The sequence below is a fragment of the Pseudorca crassidens genome, chromosome 17, assembly GCF_039906515.1.
Source record: "Pseudorca crassidens isolate mPseCra1 chromosome 17, mPseCra1.hap1, whole genome shotgun sequence".
Taxonomy (NCBI): domain Eukaryota; kingdom Metazoa; phylum Chordata; class Mammalia; order Artiodactyla; family Delphinidae; genus Pseudorca; species Pseudorca crassidens.
Window position 1 is genome coordinate 24,201,337 of NC_090312.1, and position 22,361 is coordinate 24,223,697.

The following is a 22,361-nucleotide window of genomic DNA, read 5'->3' on the forward strand; positions in this document are numbered from 1 at the left end:
CTGGGAAGATCCCACATGCCGCGGAGCGGCTGGGCCCATGAGCCATGGTTGCTGAGCCTGCACGTCCAGAGCCTGTGCTCTGCAACGGGATAGGCCACAACAGTGAGAGCCCCACGTACCGCAAAAACAAAACAAAACAAAAACAGTGTGGTACTGGCATAAAAATAGACATATAGACCAATGGAACAGAATTGGGAGCCCAGAATTAATCCCCCACAAATATGGTCAACTAATATTTGACAAAGGAGACAGGAACACTCAATGGGGAAAGGAAAGTATTTTCAACAAATTGTGCTGGGAAAACTGGATAAACACGTAGAAAAATGAAATTGGACCCCTACTTTATACCACTCACAAATACTAACTTGAAATGAATTAGAGACTTAAACATAAAACTTGATACCATAAAACTCCTAGAAGAAAACGTAGGGAAGAACCTCCTCGACATTCGTCCTGGCAAAGATTTTTTGGATATGATACCAAAAACACAAACAAAAGCAAAAATCAAGTGGGACTATGTCAAACGTAAAAGCTTTTTCACACCAAAAGAAACAATGAACAATGCAAAAACAACCTAGAGAATGGGGAAATTTTTTATAAAACATATATCTGATAAGGGGTTAATATTCTTCCAAATTTATAAAGCACTCATACAACTCAGTAACTAAATAATCCAATTAAAAAGTGGGCAGAAGAACTAAATAGACATTTTTCCAAAGAAGATATCCAAATGGCCAAAAGGTACATAAAAAGATGCTCAACATGACTAATCATCAGGGAAATGCAAATCAAAACCACAATGAGATATTACTGCACACCTCTTAGAATGCCTATTATCCAAAGTTAAAAAGATAAGAAATGTTGGAGAGGATGAGGAGAAAAGAGAACACTTGTACGTTGTTGTTGAGAATGTAAATTGGTGCAGCCACCATAGAAACAGTATTTTTATCAAAAAATTAAAAAAAAATAGAACAATTATATGATCCAGCAATTCCACTTCTGGGTGTATACCCAAAGGAAATGAAATCAGGATATCAAATAGATATCTGCACTCTCATGTTTACTGTAGCATTATTCACAATAGCCAAGATATGGAGACAACCTAAGTGTCCATCAAAAGACGAATGGATAAATAATTAAGCCATGAGAAAGAAGAACACCCTGCCATTTGAGACAACAGGGATGTACCGTGAGGACATTATGTCAAGTGAAATAAGTCAAACATAGACAATTACTGTATGATATTCCTTATAAGTGGAATCTAAAAAAAATCAAACTTGCAAAAACAGAGTAAAATGGTGGTTAACAGGGGCTGACAGGGAGGGGATAGGACAGAAATTATTTAAGGTTACAGACTTGAAATTAGTAGTAAATATTTCCTAGAGATCTAATGCACAGTAGAATGAATATAGACAATGTTATTTTATTATAATATTCAAACTTGCTAAGACACTCAATCTTAATTATTCTAAAGCCTAAAAAGAAATAATTATGTGCTATGATAGAGGTGCTAATTACCACTACAATGGCAATAATATTACAATATTGAAATATATTGTAATATATGAATATCAAATCAGTATGTGTACCCCTTAAATTTAAACAATGTTATGTATCAAAAGTATTTAAATAAAAATTATAAATAATACAGTTAAACCATAAGTTATAGATGCAAATAAAGCTTTTGACAAAATTCAACATCCATTTATGATAAAAACTCTCCAGAAAGTGGGCAAAGAGGGAACATACCTCAACACAATAAAGCCTATATATGACAAACCCACAGCTAACATCATACTCAACAGTGAAAAGCTGCAAGCATTTCCTCTAAGATCAGGAACAAGACAATGATGCTCACTCTCACCACTTTTATTCAACATGGTATTGGAAGTCCTAGCCACAACAATCAGACAAGAAAAAGAAATAAAAGAAATCCAAATTGGAAAGGAAGAAATAAAACTGTCACTGTTTGCAGATGACATGATACTGTACATAGAAAATCCCAAAGATGTCACCAGAAAACTGAGTTCATCAATGAATTCAGTACAGTTGCAAGATACAAAATCAATATACAGAAATCTGTTATATTTTTATACACTAACAATGAACTAATTAGCCATAACCCCTTATCAGTCATATCATTTGCAAATATTTTCTCCCATTCAGTAGTTTGCCTTTTTGTTTTGTCAATGGTTTCCTTTGCTGTGCAAAAGCTTTCAAATCTAATGAGGTCCCATTTGTTTATTTTTGCTTTTATTTCCTTTGCTTTAGGAGATGACTCCAAACAAATATTTCTGTGATTTATGTTAAAGAGTATTTTGACTATGTATTTTTCTAGTTAGGCACATGAAAATGTGCTCAACATCACTAACCATCAGGGAACTGCAAGTCAAAACTTCAATGAGATGAATGACAAATGTTAGCACGGATATGGAGAAAAGGGAAGGCTCATACATGGTTGGTGGGAATGTAAAGTGGTGCAGCCACTGTGGAAAACTGTATGGAGGTTTCTCAAAAGACTAAAAATAGAACTACCATATGACCCAGCGATTCCACTCTTTTGTATATATCTGAAAAGAAAGAAACAAACAAAAAAACCCTAATTTGAAAAGATACGTGCACCCCAATGTTCATAGCAGCATTATGTACAATTTCCAGGATATGGAAGCAAACTAAGTACCCATGAATGGGTAAACAGATGAATGGATAAAGATGATGTGGATACACACACACACACACATATATATATAATGGAATACTACTCAACCATAAAAAAGAATGAAATTTTGCCATTTGCAGCAACATGGATAAGATAGAGAAACACAGATACTGTATGATATCACTTATATGTGGAATCTAAAAAGCACAACAAGCTAGTGCATATAACAAAAAAAAAAAGCAGACTCACAGATACAGAGAACAAACTAGTGGTTACCAATGGGGAGAGGGAAGTGGGGAGGGGCAATATAGACATAGGGGACTAAGAGGTACAAACTATTAGATATAAAATAAGTTACAAGGATATATTTTACAACACAGAATATAGCCAATATTTTATAATAATTATAAATGGAGTATAACCTTTAACAATTGTGAATCACTATGTTTTACACCTGTAACATATACTGTACATCAACTGTACTTCAATTAAAAATTTAAAATTAGAGTTTTAATATAAACCTGAGATTGAAAACAATAATGAGATTTTTTCTTTAACCACAGTATCTGCCAATTATGGTAAAAGGTTAAAATATTTTTAAGAGAGACATTATTTAGGAGTAAATTTTGATATGGCTTAACTGGGGGTGCAGTTGTTTGGAAAAATAAACCATTTGTGTGCATATCTAAATGAATTGAGAGACCTTAATAACCAAATACTCTGGTGGAAATTTATAATGGGTACAATGATGCATAAAAGTCAAGTAGTAGTCCATTCTCTGTAGAATACAGAGAAGACCAAAAAGAGGAGTTACTTAATTTGAACTCTGAAAAGGAGGGGAAAGTTTTCTCTTGGCAAAAGTAATAGGAAAACATAAAGAATGGGAGAAAAGAAAATTTCTGAGAAAATTTGGAGGGCTGCAGTGACATAAGGGGGACCTATTTTATGAATGTTCTTATAGACCATATTAAGTAAATTTCACTTTATTTTGAAGACAATGGGGAATCACCATGGGGATTAAAGCACTGGGATTATATAATATCACCATGGAATATCTCTGACAGCAGCATATATGATTGATGAGGATAAAGTCTAGAAACAGGACCCTAGGGAAGTGGTGGGTGAGATATTATGTGGTCCTAGACCACAAATGGCAGTAGAAAAATAAAAGAGGAAAAATGGATGAGGTTTTTAGTGGGCAATATTAATAGGAATAATATCTCACACGCTGTGTGTGAGAAATAGCTGGTGTTCAGGAGGCTCAAAACATGAAATTGATAGTAGCGATGTCAAACAGAAAGAAAATTAGGTTGGGATTCAGGAATAAAAAGGAACTAAAAAGCACCACACTAGGGACCTTATGGAGGTTATAATTCTCAGATCATCACATTAGTACTATATATATGTATGCATGATCAGAACTGTTAGTCAACTGTACAGGTGATAAAGTAGTAACTTAACTGTTTCAAATGACTTACCAAGTGTCATAGATCGTAAGTGCTTAGTAAGGCTTCAAATCGTCTGTATGCTTGCCAGTGTAAAATATTGTGGTCCTAATTTAGGAAAGCATTTATAATTTTTCTAAATGAAAGCATTTCTAAATGAAAAATGACTCCATTCAGAGTAACTGATTACGTATAGACAAATTCTGATTAGATAGCCAAAGTGAATGTGCAATATTTTTCTGAGTACTTGAAAATCTGATAATGTGGTTTCACTTTTTCCTGCTGGATCCTTTAAAATAGATTCCAAATAAAGAAAAAGAGTGAGAGAGAGTAGGCAAATTCTAAATATTGTGTTCAAATCAGGGCTCCGTCTTTCCGTGACTCACGAAACCGTGAGCAATACTTAAATCTTTGCTATAGCAATTTCCTCATGTGTAAAATAAGAACACTAATCAAACACAACTTATAGTCTATTTGTAATATGTAACCTATAAAGTTTAAAGTTTTGACACTGTGTTTGTCCTCTACAAATATTAAGTAACATTATTCCAGATTAACAGACAAATGTCCTATTTCTTGTAAAATATTCAACTACAAGGCTTTTGGAAACACAATCATATTTCCTTTCTCTAAATTTTGGCTTACATAAATTTTATAAATTCTGAAATAACATTCTGCAGTAATAGTAGAAGAAAGAGACTGATTGCCAAGCAAAGATGGAGAAGTAAACAAACATGTACTTTTTAGGTGAAAACCTAAAGAAAAAAAAAAAAACAAAAAAACCGAACTGCAAGAACATCTCATATATAGAAAGATATTAGGTTGGATTTTTTTTCTCATATAACTTCATATATTCTTTCCTTAAGCAGATGGCTGTTTTCTTTTTCCTTCCTTTATACAAACTTTTAAAAATAATACATGTAAAGGAAGAATTTTTAATACATGAAAGAAGAATTAATTGGCATTAAAAAATCTTGCTACTGCATAGCTTTTACCTATATTTGATAACAGCTTTCCTTCTATGAATTTCATTCTTACCAACGGCAATAAAACATGCTTTTTAAAAAAACTGATCCAATCACTTTAATTTTTAGAATAATTCCTGTTTTTACTTCAAGCAGATGTCAATGTTTTAGTATCCAAAAACTTGGGGCTATTTTTCTAAAATAGCTCACTGCATCTGGTCTATCTACCCAAAAATCCTCAGCCCATTAACATGACAGCTATCATTAGGAGAGTTTCCAAGCATCCTTGTAACACAATATTTTAGTGAATTTATATGTTACTAGCTTTGAAGAAAATTGAAGAAAATATTGCTTCCAGGGCTATGCATTTATAGAATCCATAAGACATTTCAGGTGAAAATTCTTAAAATCTTTCCTGGAAGAGAAACAAAACATTTCCTTAGTGGAAGCTGTCAAGAGTAGTTAAACTGACTGAGTAAAATTTTAAAGTGATTAAATATTAATTAAACCTATTATGAAGTGGAAACATATATGTGGTTGAAAAACAAATTATTTGGGATATTATTAGAATCATTGAACCCTAATGAAACCCATGAACCCATGAACCCATAATGAAAGCATCACATAAGCCTCAACACTGTAATGCACTATAGAGGACTCTGTTGGAAATTTCCCATCAATTGGGAAGGAAAGTTCAATGAAGTAGATCTAATTCAAATACATGCAGATATTTAAAAATCGGGATTTTCTGAAGAATCTTCTCTTTAGTAGGTTACTTAACTGCGATTCAGTGACTGGCTGTGTCTCTATTTTTAAAATTAAATTATTCAACAAAGAGTTATTGAGCATCTTCTATATCATAAGCACTGTTTTCTGGGGGACATTTAGATAGATTATGGAAAAATTATTTCAAGAAAATCACAGCCAGTGGTGAAGAAGACTAAGTAATTAAACACATTGATTACTTGACATAGTGCCTCTTTGCTTTTGAAATAGTGGCTGTAGAAACCATACACAGTTTCTTAACCACTTTGGTTCTGCTTTGTACTGTTGATCCAGTTTCAGATTTTTTTATCCTACCCTAGCCTTGGTAAGGAAGAGCTTTTCCATCCACTCTATCCTGTTGGGTCTTTGACATATTTTATTGACTGATGTTCAGGCATTCTCTAGCCTCACTTTGATAAAGAAAGATGAACAAACAACAAAGATGTGGAGAAAATTCCTAAAAGAAAATAAAGTCTTTAGGACCCCAATGTCCAAACATACGGATTTGGCAGAGCTGGTGCTGGGAGGGTTGGAGAAATCCTGTGAAAATATATGCTGAAGTGGAATCTTAGAGCATGCGAAGAGGTTCTCCAACTAAGAAAGGAGCTTGTAGAAGATCAATGAGAACTGAGCAAAGACTGCATTTGGAAAGCTCAGGCCATGACTGAAGGTTGGACTGCCAGAGTCAGAGGTCATAGGAAAATGAACAGCATAATAATGTCTTAATTTGTTTTAGGACTGGCTAAATAAACCAGGGGAACTACTTAAGTCAATACATCTGAAAAAAAAAATACAGAAACAAATTGGAGAGCGAATCCAGTGAAACATAGGGAGATTGTCAATAATCAAATGCAATATACAAGACAAACAAACAAAAACATAAAGCAGTTACTTTTGTTTTCAGTCAATTTTTGATTCATATTATGGAAAGTCTAAAAATAGTAAATTCCTGTAAAATATATTTCCTAAGCAACAGAGGGAAACATTTTCTTATGGACTAAAATTGTGATATGTCACTTTATTTAGAATATATTAAAATATTTAGACCTGTGTCAGGAAGACTACATTCCTGACAGTTGTATGGAAAATAGAATATTTAAAAATTTCCCTCTTACCTTTTGCTACTACTTTTTGCAGAGCATATCATCTGTTCATCTAAGCAGAGAAAGAGATTTCTGCTGTAAGAGTTATATTGCTCTGTACATTTTCACTAGAAAATAAGAGTTGAAAAAGATAAATATAAGAGAAAAAACACTGAACATTAACAAGGAAACAACACATAAGGGCAAACAAACAAAAAAGAATGAAAAGAACTGTTTGATGATGAAAGAAAATCAGTCAGACATAAAAGGAAATTAACAAAAAAGAACATCCTCTCCATTTAATTTGTAATTATTAAATTGTTAACTAAAATAGATTCTTAAAACCACACAGAGGTAAATAACAGGATGAAATGTAGGAAACTACTTGTGGCTTTTAAAAATGCCCCTTGCAAAGCAAATTTGTTTAAAAAAACCCACAAAACCAAAATCAAAAAACCTTGTTTCATGGATCTCTTGTGTTTCATGGGTTTTCCCATGAGAGCCTGAAAATGTATTCATTTCCTATCCATTTAAAAATAATGTTTTACCACACCACTAATTACAAAGTATATTGTTCAAGCAAAAGGGATGAGGGCAGCTAAAATATCCCTGTTTTGAAGATCTCATTAAGATGCCTCTATACTATTTCACTGAGAAACTATTTCATAACAAATGTATTCCAAAGCATATTTTACATTAGCTGGAGCACAGTAGGGGCTGAAAAGAGTGACAGAGGCTCTAGAGAAATCTGATTTGTTTGTTTGTTGTCTGTTTTAACTAGTAGAGGCGCCCTGGGCATTGCATTTAATAGAGCTATATCAGGAATATCGACACATCAACAAGCGCTGGAATACAGCACATTTTTTATGTCTGGGTTTTTTGCTCCCGGATTCTTCTGTTTCCCGCTGGAGGACATTTTATTTATATTGGTATTAACCAGGTTATTCTTTCTTAGACTTTCTCTGTACCTAGGTAAACTTGAATCAACTAAGCATTTTTAAGAAATAATAATAGTGTCTGCTTTTACTATTTTGAAGAGTATGTGCATTTAGCAGTGTGATGGTTTGTTTGTTTTTTGTATTTGCTTTAAATACAGCATTGTATGTATGATAAGTTTCAAGGAAGTCAGTGTGTCTGATTTTGATCTAATCTACTGATTATACATCCCATAAGTGGGCTTGAACTAATAGTTTCCAACCAAGGTGGGGCAAATTTTCCTTGTTGAATTTAGGAATGACAGAAATACAGGTATTGAGAGGAGTGAAATCTGTTATGCAGCTTGTCAAATTGATATAAATAGTCTGAATTAAGCATATCAAGTGTAAGATTCAAAATAATTCAAATACAATGATCAGTGGTAATCTACCAGTTGGTGTGTGTGTATGTGTGTGTGTGTGTGTGTGTGTGTGTGTGTGTGATGTTTTACAATGAGCATTTTCTCAATCAAAATTGTTTTTTTTCTTTTATAAGCACATACAGTAGGGTGTTCTATTTATAATATTCTGTCAAACATTCAGATATATTAAATGATTTTTTAAGGACACATTGTGGATAAGTGGAGATGGAAAGATGGAACCCTGTTCCTTCACCTCTGAATTGCTTTCATCTTCCATTGTTACATGATTATCTCATTATGAGAGTAAGTAAGAAAGACAACTCCTGAAACAACTAAGGTTAAAAGGAAGATTAGGAAATCAGCATACAGTGAATAACCATAGTTTTCAGACATAATTGATGATGATAATCTACCTTATTTTTCCTAGTGATTCTTAGTATGAATTATGACATTAAATCAATGAACATAAATTCTCAGAGGACTTCCTGGTATTAATTCTGTAATAAGGCCAGCCTTGGTCAAATTTATGAGGTAGAAAACATTGTTATTATTATTATCATTATTCCCTTTGATTTAGCAATTATTCCACCCCTCTCATTTATGTCCCCATTATCTTGGGCATATATTTCCACATTTCTAGTTCCTTATTTGGGATTTCCCACATAGGAGTGCATCTCATGTTCTACTTTTGCTATCCCTAGATTCCTCCACACTTTCTGGATTGTTACCAGAATTAAAACTCTTGGGAGTCTGCTTTCTGTTTTCCAAAATGATAACTAGTGTTGAGGATTCTTTCTATCCCCTGTCTCAACCTCCATTTGGTTTTTCTTTTGTGTGTGTGTGTGTGTTTTTAAACAATAGATTATATAGAGGCAAAGTGTTCAACTTAGCAAACTTTATTAGTAAATATGAGACTTGCAGTTTCATAAGAAAGAAAGGCTATTGGAATATCATCTTTGAACACGTAGCAGCTTATATACTTATTCTTTTTACTATGGGGAATATAATGATCTCCATGGAAAGCTATAAATTAGTAAGAATGATCTGTCAGTAAATGTATTAGATAATGATTAAGGGAATTACACTATACAGTATTCAGAAAACTATACAGTGTTCATTGATAAAGTGTGAATGGATTTATGGCTTCCTGGGCTAGGTACAGGGCTAGGCACATTGAGTATAATAGTGAACAGACTAGATGTATAGACGTGACACTAATTAAGTTTACCCAGTGCTGCATTCAGTTCTGGCTCTACTACTTATGTGTCCCTTTGAGAAAATTTCTAACCCTCAATGAGATTGTTTCCTCATATAAAAAATAAAGATTATGGTATCTTCCTTGTAGGATCGCTTTAAGGACTTTATCATGTAATGCATATTGATTATGTAACTTAGGGCCACATAGAAAATATTCAACAACAGTTAACTATCATTATTTTATTTTCTAATACTTGGAAGCATATTAAGATTATATTCATCCCTTTTGTCTAACATGTTTCATCTTGTTCCTTTAGTTATATCATACTGGTGTGGGGGGAAATGTGAGAATGTACACATATACTAAAAACAGTTATTGGCTTTAACAAAGACTACCATGTCTGATTCAATGTAGTCATTAATTTGTGTGTATAAGAAATAAATTATCAATATACTTTAGTAACAATTATTTATTTTAAATTGATTACTGTAATCCCATGTGAATAGCATAGGACAAATATTCATAGGCATTTTAAAAAAAGAAATTAAAGGATCATACACCCTGATCAAATGGGATTTATTTCAGGGATGCAAGGATGGTTCAATATCTACACATCAATCAAAGTGATAAACCACATTAACAAAATGAAAGATAATAATCATAGCAGATTGACAGCAGCAGACTTGACATTTCTGATGTATCTTGTATTTTTCTTGTTGCGAATTGCAAAGGAAAAAAGAAAAGAAAATCTGAAGTGGTCATATAAGTGAAATGAACTACTTTTCAGTGAAAAGCATCATTATGCTTTCCTGGGCAAAATTAATTATAAAAATAGTACTTTAGTAAAAAATAATTGACCCCCTATCATCAGGCATAGTTACACACTCATTTCTCATTAAGCATACAGAGATTGTTGCTCATATAGATGATCTCAATTATAAGGATGCATGTGGATTGTATTTCATAATATGAACAGTTATAACATAATGAAGATATTTTATATTAAAAAATATAGAAATTATAAATACTATACATGTTTGGAAATGTATAAAAAAATAAATTTCTGACCAATCATTTGAGAGCTATAGCATGTCTAACACTTCAGGCTCCAACTGGTACTTGTTTGTGGAAAATATTGATCATCCTCATGAAAGTGGAAGAATGGAAAATATTGATAAATTTATTTTCCTTACACAACCATCATGAAAATTAATTGAAACTCTGGTTTAGGTTTAAAAGGTGTTCAAGTAAATGTGAATAATTGATATTTGTTTTTGAATAATCATTTTTATTATATAATTAATACATGTTCATTGGAGACTGTTTAACAAATGTCATAATGGAAAAAATGGAAAGCTATTGGAAATTTTTATTCTCAGTAATTTTTTGTTTACAATGAAGAATGTTGGTATTCACATATTTATGTATTAAAGATTATAATTATTTCCTTGTTTTATTAATAAGACCCTATATCTGATTTTCCTTCTTTTTTGGAACATTTTGTAGTAGTTCTTTTGACACAATTCTGTTGAAATATATGTATCTCCCCTGAGAAGTTTCTTATCACTTTAAATATTTTTATCTGATTGGCAGTCTTTTTAAGTTATTTTCTTTGTTGTTTAGAAGTATCACCGAACTATGTCCCATGTGAATGTATTCATATTGTTCTGCTACCTATTCATAACTTGCCTGGATAAATTCTGGAATCATTGTTCTCATTTTATCTTGAATAGTGTATGGCATTCATTCTCTTTCTCTTCTGTGATCTTCCTACTAGACAAATTTTATATTTTTTTATTCTATCCTCATTGTCTTTCACATTTTCCAATTCCCAAGGGATGCCAGTGCTGCTGCTCCACAGATCATACTTTGAGGAGTAAAGCTCAATATTATCTCCAGTCTTACTTTTACAATTCATTGTGGAATTTTTTAAGGCAAGGGACTATGTTTTCACCAAACCTGCACCATCTCCTGTAAACCTTATTAATAGTATTGTCATGTAAGTTAGTCTTTCACTCAAGTAGCCCATATAATCAAATTATGTTGATAATATCTTTCAAATAATTTTAATTATTTTCCTATTTTCTTAATTCCCATTAATGCTACATCGTTCGGTCCTTTATCTTTTCATGCTTCCTTAATTCAAATAGCCTCTTAAATTATCCCTATATTTTTACCCTACTCCTAATTCAGATTTGTCACCATTGTGATCTTTCAAAATTACAAATATGATTTTACCAAGACTTAAAACCATCCCATATCTTCTCATTATTTAGAGGACAAACAACAACAAAATAATATATCTTTCTTTTTACATTTTTTGGCTTAAGCTGCCCAAATCATCTCTGTAATAACTGCTGTCAAAAAGTTGATATAATGAACAAAATGTGATTTCACCTGAATCTCCTCCCCCATTCCATACAAGTGACTATCTTCAGGTTATGGTAATAGGATACAGTGATTGAGAATCACTGCAAAGTGTGGGGAAAAGCACAAGACATTAAAGATTAAGAATTTACATTTTGATTTGCATATATGAGTATGCTTATAGAATAAATTACAGAATATCCTCATTTCCACTGTTTACAGGGTTTATTACAGGCTTGCCACAATAAAAATCCAGTTAATTATAAAACTATTTTAATGTATCATGGCTAAAGAATCTATGCAGCTGTGGATGATTTTAACATCTTATTTATAATGCAATTAATAGTGATAATTTACTGTCAGAGACAATCTATCTGACTGTAAGTTCAGAGCTGAGATCTACCCTGTCCATCTTCATTAAACTAATTCAGCTCAGAAAATTTCCCTTTCTGAACTAATTTCTTATTACTGTGAAAGGAATTTCATATATTGATCCAATCTAAAAGAATGCATAGAGTTAAACTCATTATTTTATTCTTCCCTAAAAACTTTACATTTAAATTATTTTTTATGTGTATAATTACTCTATTGGCTAATTGTACTAAAATGTTAAATCTGTCATTCCTTTGTTTTTCTTTGATACTTGGATTTTACTGAAAAATAACACCAAGTGATACTTATATCAGTCCCACTGTAATTAGTATAGTGAAATGAAATTTGAATACAGCTAGGAGACACAGAGACATTGTACATGTGTGGAACATAGTGCATGAAAATTAAGGAAACAGTAGACATGTGGAAAATAATATGTTGCTTATCACGGAAGATAAACCAGCAGAAGAAACTATTGCTGAATGTCTCAAGCAATAGACAGGTACAGGTGGATAGGAATTTTTTTTTTTTAAGTGTGGTTGTCTTGCCATTTTAGAGAAGATTCTGTATTGGGTAGATAGTTGAGTTGAAATTTATTCTACATTCCTTCCTAAAATAATCTAAGAAACCATGAAAGATATTAATTGCTATTAATTAGATTGTTTTTAAGCATTATTAGAGAATTGTTTTTCAGGAGGTCCCTCTCACTCAATTCCTAGCAGGTAACTTTTTCCATTTGCTACTGCCACCCTTTAGATTAATCCCTCCTAATTTCTCACTTGGAATGTTGCTATAAGCATCTTGACTGTTCTTGCCCAAGCTGAATCCACCCTTCTCACTGTTGTCATCATTTTATTTCTCAAACAGAAATCTAAGTTTGATGTTCATGTATAATCTCTGTTACATAGAGAATAATGCCTAAGCTTCTTGATCTGGTATTTAAGCCTTCCTAATGTTTGGCCTAACTATACGTTAACCTTTATATTTTGTCACTTCTCCACCCTGTCCTAATAATGATGAATTTTTCACCAATCTTTTATGATGTTACAAAAGTCCATGCCTCTATTTCAATGCACTTATTTTCTCTAAGATATATTCTCCCTTCTTTTCTCCTTCATCATTTAAAATTCAGTTCAAATGGCATTTCCTCTTCAATGCATTCTGTTACTATCCAAGACAGCAAAGCAAAACATGCTTAGCTCTATAGTTCCACAGAATTTTTGTATATCTCTGTCTCTCTTCTGTCTCTTTTATTTTCTTGTTTTTACACATTGAACTAAAAATCTAGACTTTAATGCATAGTAAAATATTATTAAATTTTGTAAAATTTAAATTCACCTTAAAAATATTATGCAAGCTTCCCCATGTGTTATTTAAGTAGCATAGCAAATGAGAAAATGTGTTTCAAGCTCTTTAGTTTCAAACAATTATAAGTTGATTGAAATTAGTCTTGTTTAATCTCATGATTTGTATAATGTTCAATTTCTTCTTGGATTCAATCATGCAATATCACATAGTATGTATATATATGGTATGTAGAAAGTTTATAGCATTTATGTCTTTCCGACATTAATGTAATTCATGGGATCTTCAGCTTTTCCCTTAATATTCATGACTTTCTTGAGATTATATCTATTTCTTAATAATAACTATATATGGATGTTAAAGTATAGTAGCTATTAAAGTGCCTAGCACATAATAGGAAATCAATAGACATACACTGAATATGGTTGAATAAATCTCTTCTAAAAGACCAGTGACGATATGCAAATTAATGTAAATATAGAAGAAAGTTACCATCTCCTTCAAAATTCATGATTTTGGAAGATTGCTGCCTTTTAAAATGTATTTATGTTACATATAAAGAGTTTTGTCTTATCAGAGCATATCTCTGATTTCATAATCAAAGTCAAAATTCAGTAGAAAATTGAATTTACTTAATAGAAAATTGTATCTTTTAGAAAACATTAAACAAACCACCTATATGTTAAAAGGTATCTAATTCTGACATCTTAGAATTTTTTTCTGATTCACACATTAATACCATGAACCATGCTTGTAGTAAAGTAATAACAATACATTTGTAGCACTAGATTTAGTCAAACATTCTATTCAATCATGTCTTTCACAAGTCTTCTAAACTCCAATAAAGTGCAATTTCATGTCGTATTTTTTTTCCTGTATCCTTTTATCTTTCTTTGATGGGGGAAGGGAAATGAGACTATTGGGTAATTATTGATACTATATGAGAGGTACTATGCTTTGGAGCTGAATTCTACAAAATTTTTTTCTTTTTCTGCAAGGATTATAATCTATTTCATAGATGAAAAAATTGAGAATTGGAAAAGTTAATTCCAGTTCAGCTGTCAGGATATATAGTATTTGCTAACTTTGTTTTTCCCCTCCCTTCTCTTCCCTTCCCTTCCGTCATTCAGAACTTCTGAATCAAACAGAGAAATGTTTTATACCTATTTAAGAATTTGCATTTAGATGAGCTTGGTGGTATACTCATTTTCTCTCTTCTCCATCTGGTAAAAACCTATTTATTCCTCAAAATTTATTTCAAATGTTACATCTTTATAAAACCTTCCTTCATTTAATATGGCAAAAGTAATTTTTTCCCTCCTTCATTGACTTTCCCACAAAAATTATACTCATTTATAATGAGCACTTTAAAATATTTAATACAAAGTCTGTTTGCAACTTTTCTTCTCTACTGGAAAGGACATTTCTTGAGAACAATGCCTTTATACTAGTTTTCTTTTATTTACTCCAATCTGCTAAAAATACTCCAGAAGTAAAGAGTCAACGTAGGAGTTTAAAATGAAGGCACAGTATTTTAGCTCTTGTATGACTTGTGATAAATTAGCAATATTTCAGTGATTCTTAATTTGAATGTTCATTGAAATCATCTGGGAATTTTTATTTTAAATGGAGATATCCCTCCTTTACAACTATCACCATTTAAAGCAGTCATGTTGTATAGAACTATTTCAACAGGCTGTATCATATGCTGTTGACTAGGTTAAAGATGGCTGCATTGGGACAAAAGCTAATAGCAGGTCCAGTCTTCTGTGGTCATAATGCTTTAACAGTTCTATTCACCTATGTGTAAGAACACCTCAGAAGCGACTTTTGTACAGGACTTTTTGCTAAAGCATCACAGAAGCTATGTACCAGGCTATTAGGGTCTTTGTTTATATTATTGAATTATCAACATAATATATATATAATTTCTTCATTCTTTCATATAATAGCAATCATTTTCTTGTGAAATCTTTCCAAATGGATTCTGAATTTTCTTACTTAGTAAACAAAATTATATTTGGTGATGCATTTAGTAGTTTTAACCTCATTTTAAGCTTAATATAAATGATCGTGTGCTGCTTTTTTAAAGCAGGTTTTCTGCCCTTATTTTCAGTCCATCCTAGAAAGTCTTTTCAAGCCTTGAGGGCTCAAGTGCCGACTTTACCTAATCTTTGAAACTTGTTTACTGTTATTGATAATGGCATCGGGATTTATATGTTTTTTTGGACAGCAGATGGGGTTCACAAATCACCTTTAGGTTCCTTCAGTAATAGGCAAAACTTTATTGCCTTTTCTTTCTTGACATCAACAATTGGCTGATGCCAATATTCTATTGCCTCCTTTTAAATTAAACTCTGTATTTTGTGCTGCCACGTGGAACCACTTTAGCAAAAAAGAGAGGCTGTGTGAGATGCTGGTCAAGACCTCCATTTGATGAAAAAGTTGGAGGATGGTTTGAATATGGATGAAAGAAATTGTTTGCTTTGGTGAGGTTTCTTACCAAATAAACATAGAACAACTTAAAAACAGGAAGAAAAATCTTCATAACGCTACTTTTATTTTATTTTTTCCCAAAGCACTAAAAAGCAAGAAAAATATTGGCAGCCTGAGCAGTATTTTAATGTGGTTTTACATGCTGCATTATGACATATTACCTTTCTGGAATCAAATATTTCAAAGGGCTGTAATGATTCGAAATTGTAATCAGGTGTTCAGAGTCAGTTTCCTTAGGATTTTAGCCCGATAAAAGCAAATTCACTGGAACATGCTAGAAAAACAATATATTTTTTAAAGGACTTCACTTTTTTCTCTCTCTCTCTCTCTATTTTTCAAAGTGATGTTGCTACGACCACATGCACACAGTAGGGTGGTGGTGGTGGTGGTTAATCTTTCAAGTTAGAAGAAAAGAGAAATATACAATTGAATAGTTATTATGGAATTTAAAACTTTTTATGCCCAGAAGTGAGACTAGATTATTCTCATCTCATTTAGTTGAATACTGTGCTTAAAAGTTTGATTTTAAAGTAATAAAAGTATGATTTTAAAATAACTTATATGTGTGTATATATCTACACACACACACACACACACACACACATACACACACATATGTATATACAGCCAGAATTAAAATCTTCATTTTACATGGGACCATATCACAGTTAATGCCTGAGTTGGGGCCTTGTTCACCTAAATGACTGGCTGGATCCAGAACCCCAACTTCACTGCTTGTACAACAGAGCGCTAGAGAAGCTCAATGTGATGAGAAGGTGATAGGTGAGGGTGCGCAGGGCTCATTTGGTGCCTGTAACTCTACACAATGAAGGGAAAGGAGACAAAATGCCAGAGGAAGAAAGGCAAAGCATCAGAAACTAGTTAGGCAGGAAGTATCAGGAAAGCCCAACCTAGAGAACAGGGCCCTGACCTGCAGGTTCTTCAAGACATAATTTAGGGAGTTTTAGGGAAACAGGCTACAGCAAGTTCAGAACCCACCCTATTAATTAACAGAAATAGCAACAATAAATGTGATGATAGTAATTATGACTACTATTAAGAGAGGATCAAGGGACTCTATATGATATTTACGTTTAATCCTCAAACTGCTTTTGTGAGATAGGCATGACTAACAGATAAAGGAACTGAGGCTCCCAGAGGTTAAATATCCTGTCCGACTACACAGCTTTGTCATCAGCTAAACTGGTGTTTCACTGTATTTCATTATGTCCCTGAGAAGTGAGAGATAGAAAAATGCCAAGGATATTGTTAAATGTATTAGATCACGAACTGGGCATTGAATTTCAGAAACTAAAGCTTAGATTTCCAGCAAAGGAAAAGATATAGGTCCTCTGCTGGACCTATATCAGATGATATTCCAAGTGTTGTTTTTCAAGCATTGCTTAAAATGCAAATAATAACTAGTGGTTTTGGTATTAAGGCCGGTCCATAAAGGTATATACAGTCTGTAATGTAAAAGAAAATTTGTCCTGTTAATTTAACTCAACAATGCCAGTGTTTTTCAAAATGATTTTTAGCAGTGCAACTTATATTTTTAATTTGTGAAAAAATAAATATTCATTTAGTTTCCCTATTCTCTGAGCAGTTCCATTCCTGGCACCCTCCCCACGGCCCAGGGTTACTGTAGGCCTTCTATTGTTGAAATCAGTGAAAAATACCGAAATATCGTTTATAACTTAATATCTATGGGGACAAAACTCAGATTTACTCTTGGCCTTGTCAACATATTCTCTTGCCTTCTGTCATGTATTTCTTGAGTTCTCCTTTCTCTCTTTTCAACACAAACAGGACCTGGGATTGTAGCTGTGCTCTGAAAGGGGCATGGTAATAATTTTGAGCATATTTTACAGGATTTCAAAGGCATTCCCAGCACTATTTTTTGAGAAAAAGAAATAAAATATTTAGCAATGAATTTCTTACTCAAAACATTTTCTTTTTTTAAAATAGATCTTTATTAGAGTATAATTGCTTCACAATACTGTGTTAGTTTCTGTTGTACAACAAAGTGACTCAGCCATATGCATACATATATCCCCATATCTTCTTCCTCTTGAGCCTCGCTCGCATCCTCCTTATCCCACCCGTCTAGGTCATCGTAAAGCACCTGGCTGATCTCCCTGGCGTATGCTACTGCTTCACACTAGCTATCTATTTTACATTCGGTAGTGTATATATGTTGATGCTACTCTGACTTGGCCCCAGCTTCCCCCTCCCCACCCCGTGTCCTCAAGTCCGTTCTCTATGTCTACAGCTTTCTTTCTGCCCTGCAACTAGGTTCATCAGTATTATATTAGATTCCATATATATGCGTTAGCATACAGTATTTGTTTTTCACTTTCTGACCTACTTCACTCTATATGACAGACTCTCTAGGTCCATCCACCTCACTACAAATAACTCAATTACATTTCTTTTTATGGATGAGTAATATTCCATTGTATATATGTGCCACGTCTTCTTTATCCATTCATCTGTCGATGGAAATTTAGGTTGGTTCCATGTCCTGGCTATTGTAAATAGAGCTGCAATGAACATTGTGGAATATGTCTCTTTTTGAATTATGGTTTTTCAGGGTATATGGCCCGTAGTGGGATTGCTGGGTCATATGGTGGTTCTATTTTTAGATTTTTAAGGAACCTCCATACTGTTTTCCATAGTGGTTGTATCAATTTACATTCCCACCCACAGTGCAGGGGGGTTCCCTTTTCACCACACCCTTTCCAGCATTTATTGTTTCTAGATTTTTTGATAACAGCCATTCTGACCGGCGTGAGGTGATACCTCATTGTAGTTTTGATTTGCATTTCTCTAATAATTAATGATGTTGCGCATCTTTTCATGTGTCTCTTGGCCATCTGTGTGTCTTCCTTGGTGAAATGTCTATTTAGGTCTACTGCCCATTTTTTAATTGGATTGTTTGATATTTTGATATTGAGCTCCATGGGCTGTTTGCATATTTTGGAGATTAATCCTTTGTCTGTTGTTTCATTTGCAAATATGTTCTCCCATTCTGAGGGTTGTCTTTTTGTCTTGTTTATGGTTTCCTTTGCTGTGCAAAAGCATTTAAGTTTAATTAAGTCCCATTTGTTTATTTTTGCTTTTATTTCCGTTACTCTAGGAGGTGGGTCAAAAAAGATCTTGCTGTGCATTATGTCAAAGAGTGTTTTTCCTACGTTTTCCTCTAAGAGTTTTATATTGTCTGGTCTTACATTTAGGTCTTTAATCCATTTTGAGTTTATTTTTGTGTATGATGTTAGATAGGGTTCTAATTCCATTCTTTTACAGGTAGCTGTCCAGTTTTCCCAGCACCACTTATTGAAGAGGCTGTCTTTTCTCCACTGTATGTTCTTGCCTCCTTTATCATAAATTAGGTGACCATATGTGTGTGGGCTTATCTCTAGGCATTCTATCCTGTACCATTGATCTGTATTTCTGTTTTTGTGCCCGTACAATACTGTCTTGATTACCGTAGCTTTGTGGTATAGTTTGAAGTTGAGGAGCCTGATTCCTCCAACTCCGTTTTTCTTTCTCAAGATTGCTTTGTCTATTTGGGGTCTTTTGTGTTTCCATACAAATTGTAAAATTCTTTGCTCTAATTCTGTGAAGAGTGCCATTGGTAGTCTGATAGGGATTGCGTTGAATCTGTAGGTTGCTTTGGGTAGTATAGTCATTTTCACAATATTGATTTTTCCAATCCAAGAACATGGTATATTTCTCCATCTGTTTATGTCATCTTTGATTTCTTTCATCAGTGTTTTATAGTTTTATGAGTACAAGTATTTTGCCACCTTAGGTAGGTTTATTCCTAGATATTTTATTCTTTTTGTTGTGATGCTAAATGGGATTGTTTCCTTCATTTCTCTTTCTGATTTTTCGTTGTTGGTATATAGGAAAGTCAGAGATTTCTGTGCATTAATTATGTATCCTGCAAACTTACCAAATTCATTGATTAGTTCTAGTAATTTTCTGGTGGCATCTTTAGGATTTTCTGTGTATAGTATCATGTCAGCTGCAAACAGTGACAGTTTACTTCTTCTTTTCTGATTTGGATTCCTTTTATTTCTTTTTCTTCTCTGATTGCCATGGCTAGGACTTCCAAAACTATGTTGAATAAGAGGGGTGAGAGTGGACATCCTGTCTTGTTCCTGATCTCAGTGGAAATGCTTTCAGTTTTTCACGATTCAATATGATGCTTGCTGTGGGTTTGTCATATATGGCCTTTATTATGTTGAGGTAGGTTCCCTCTATGTACATTTTCTGGAGAGTTTTTATCATAAGTGGGTGTTGAATTCTCTGTCAAAAGCTTTTTCTGCACCTATTGAGATGACCATTTGGTTTTTATTCCTTAATTTTTTAATGTGGTGTATCACATTGATTGATTTGTGTATACCGAAGAATCTTTGCATCCCTGGGATAAATCCCACTTGATCATGGTGTATGATCCTTTTAATGTGTCATTGGATTCTGTTTGCTAGTATTTTGTTCAGGATTTTTGCATCTATGTTCATCAGTGATATTGGTCTATAATTTTCTTTTTTGGTGATATCTTTTTCTGGTTTCAGTATCAGGGTGATGGTGTCTTCGTAGAATGAATTTGGGAGTGTTTCTCCCTCTGCAATTTTTTGGAAGAGTTTGAGAAGGATCAGTGCTAGCTCTTCTCTAAATGTTCGATAGAATTCGCCTGTGAAGCCATCTGTTCCTGGACTTTTGTTTGTTGGAAGATTTTTAATTACAGTTTCAATTTCATTACTTGTGATAGGTGTGTTTATATTTTCTAATTCTTCCTGGTTCAGTCTTGAAAAATTGTACCTTTCCAAGAATTTGTCCATTTCTTCATGGTTATCCATTTTATTGGCATATAGTTGTTTGTAGTAGTCTCTTATAATCCTTTGTATTTCTGCTGTGTCAGTTGTGATTTCTTCTTTTTTGTTTCTAATTTTATTGATTTGTGTCCTCTCTCTCTCTTTTTTTTTAGTGAATCTGGCTAAAGGTTTATCAGTTTTGTTTATCTTCTCAAACAACCAGCTTTTAGTTTTATTGATCTTTGTTATTGTTTCCTTCGTTTCTATATCATTTATTTCTGCTCTGATCTTTATGGTTTCCTCTACTGACTTTACGTTTTCTTTGTTCTTCTTTCTCTAGTTGTTTTAAGTATAGGGTTAGATTGTTTATTTGAGATTTTTCTTGTTTCTTGAGGTGAGACTGAATTGCTATAAACCTCCCTCTTAGAACTGCTTTTGCTGTGTCCCATATGTTTTGGGTTGTTGTGTTTTCATTGTCATTTGCTTCTATGTATTTTTTTTTTTTAATTTCTTCTTGATTTCTTGAGTGATCTCTTGGTTATTTAGTAGCACACTGTTTAGCCTCCATGTAGTTGTGTGTTTTACAGTTTTTTCTTGTAATTGATTTCCAGTCTCATAGCTTTCTGGTCAGAAAAGATGCTTGATATGATTTCAATTTTCTTAAATTTTCCAAGGCTTGATTTGTGACCCGTGATGTGACCCACCCTGGAAAATGTTCCATGTGCACTTGAGAAGAAAGTGTATTCTGCCACTTTTGGGTGGAATGTTCTATAAATATCAATTAGATCTATTTGGTCTATTGTGTTATTTAAAGCTTTGTTTCCTTATTTATTTTCTGTGTGGATGATCTGTTCATTGGTGTAAGTGGCATGTTAAAGTCCCCTATTATGTTACTGTCAATTTCTCCTTTCATGGTTATTAGTATTTGCCTTATGTGTTGAGGTGCTCCTATGTTGGGTGCATAAACATTTATAACTGTTATATCTTCTTCTTGGATTGATCCTTTGATCATTATGTAGTGTCCCTCCTTATCTCTTGTAACAGTCTTTATTTTAAAGTCTATTCTATCGGGTACAAGTATTGCTACTCCACCTTTCTTTTGATTTCCATATTCATGGAATATCTTTTTCCATCCCTTCACCTTCAGTCTATATGTGTACCTAGGTCTGAAGTGGGTCTCTTGTAGACAGCATATATATGAGTCTTGTTTTTGTATCCATTCAGCCAGTCTGTGTCTTTTGGTTATGGCATTTAATCCATTTACATTCAAGGTTATTATTGATATGTATGTTCCTATTACCATTTTCTTAATTATGTTCCTTTTACCATTTTCTTAATCATTTTGGGTTTGTTTTTGTGGGTCTTTTTCTTCTTTTGGGTTTCTTGCCTAGATAACTTTCTTTAGCTTAGCTCCTGCTTGTCTGAAAACATTTTTATTTCTCCACTGAATCTGAATGAGATCTTTGCTGGGTAATCTTGGTTGTAGGTTTTTCTCTTTCATCACTTTAAGTATATCCTGCTATACCTTTCTGGCCTGCAGAGTTTCTG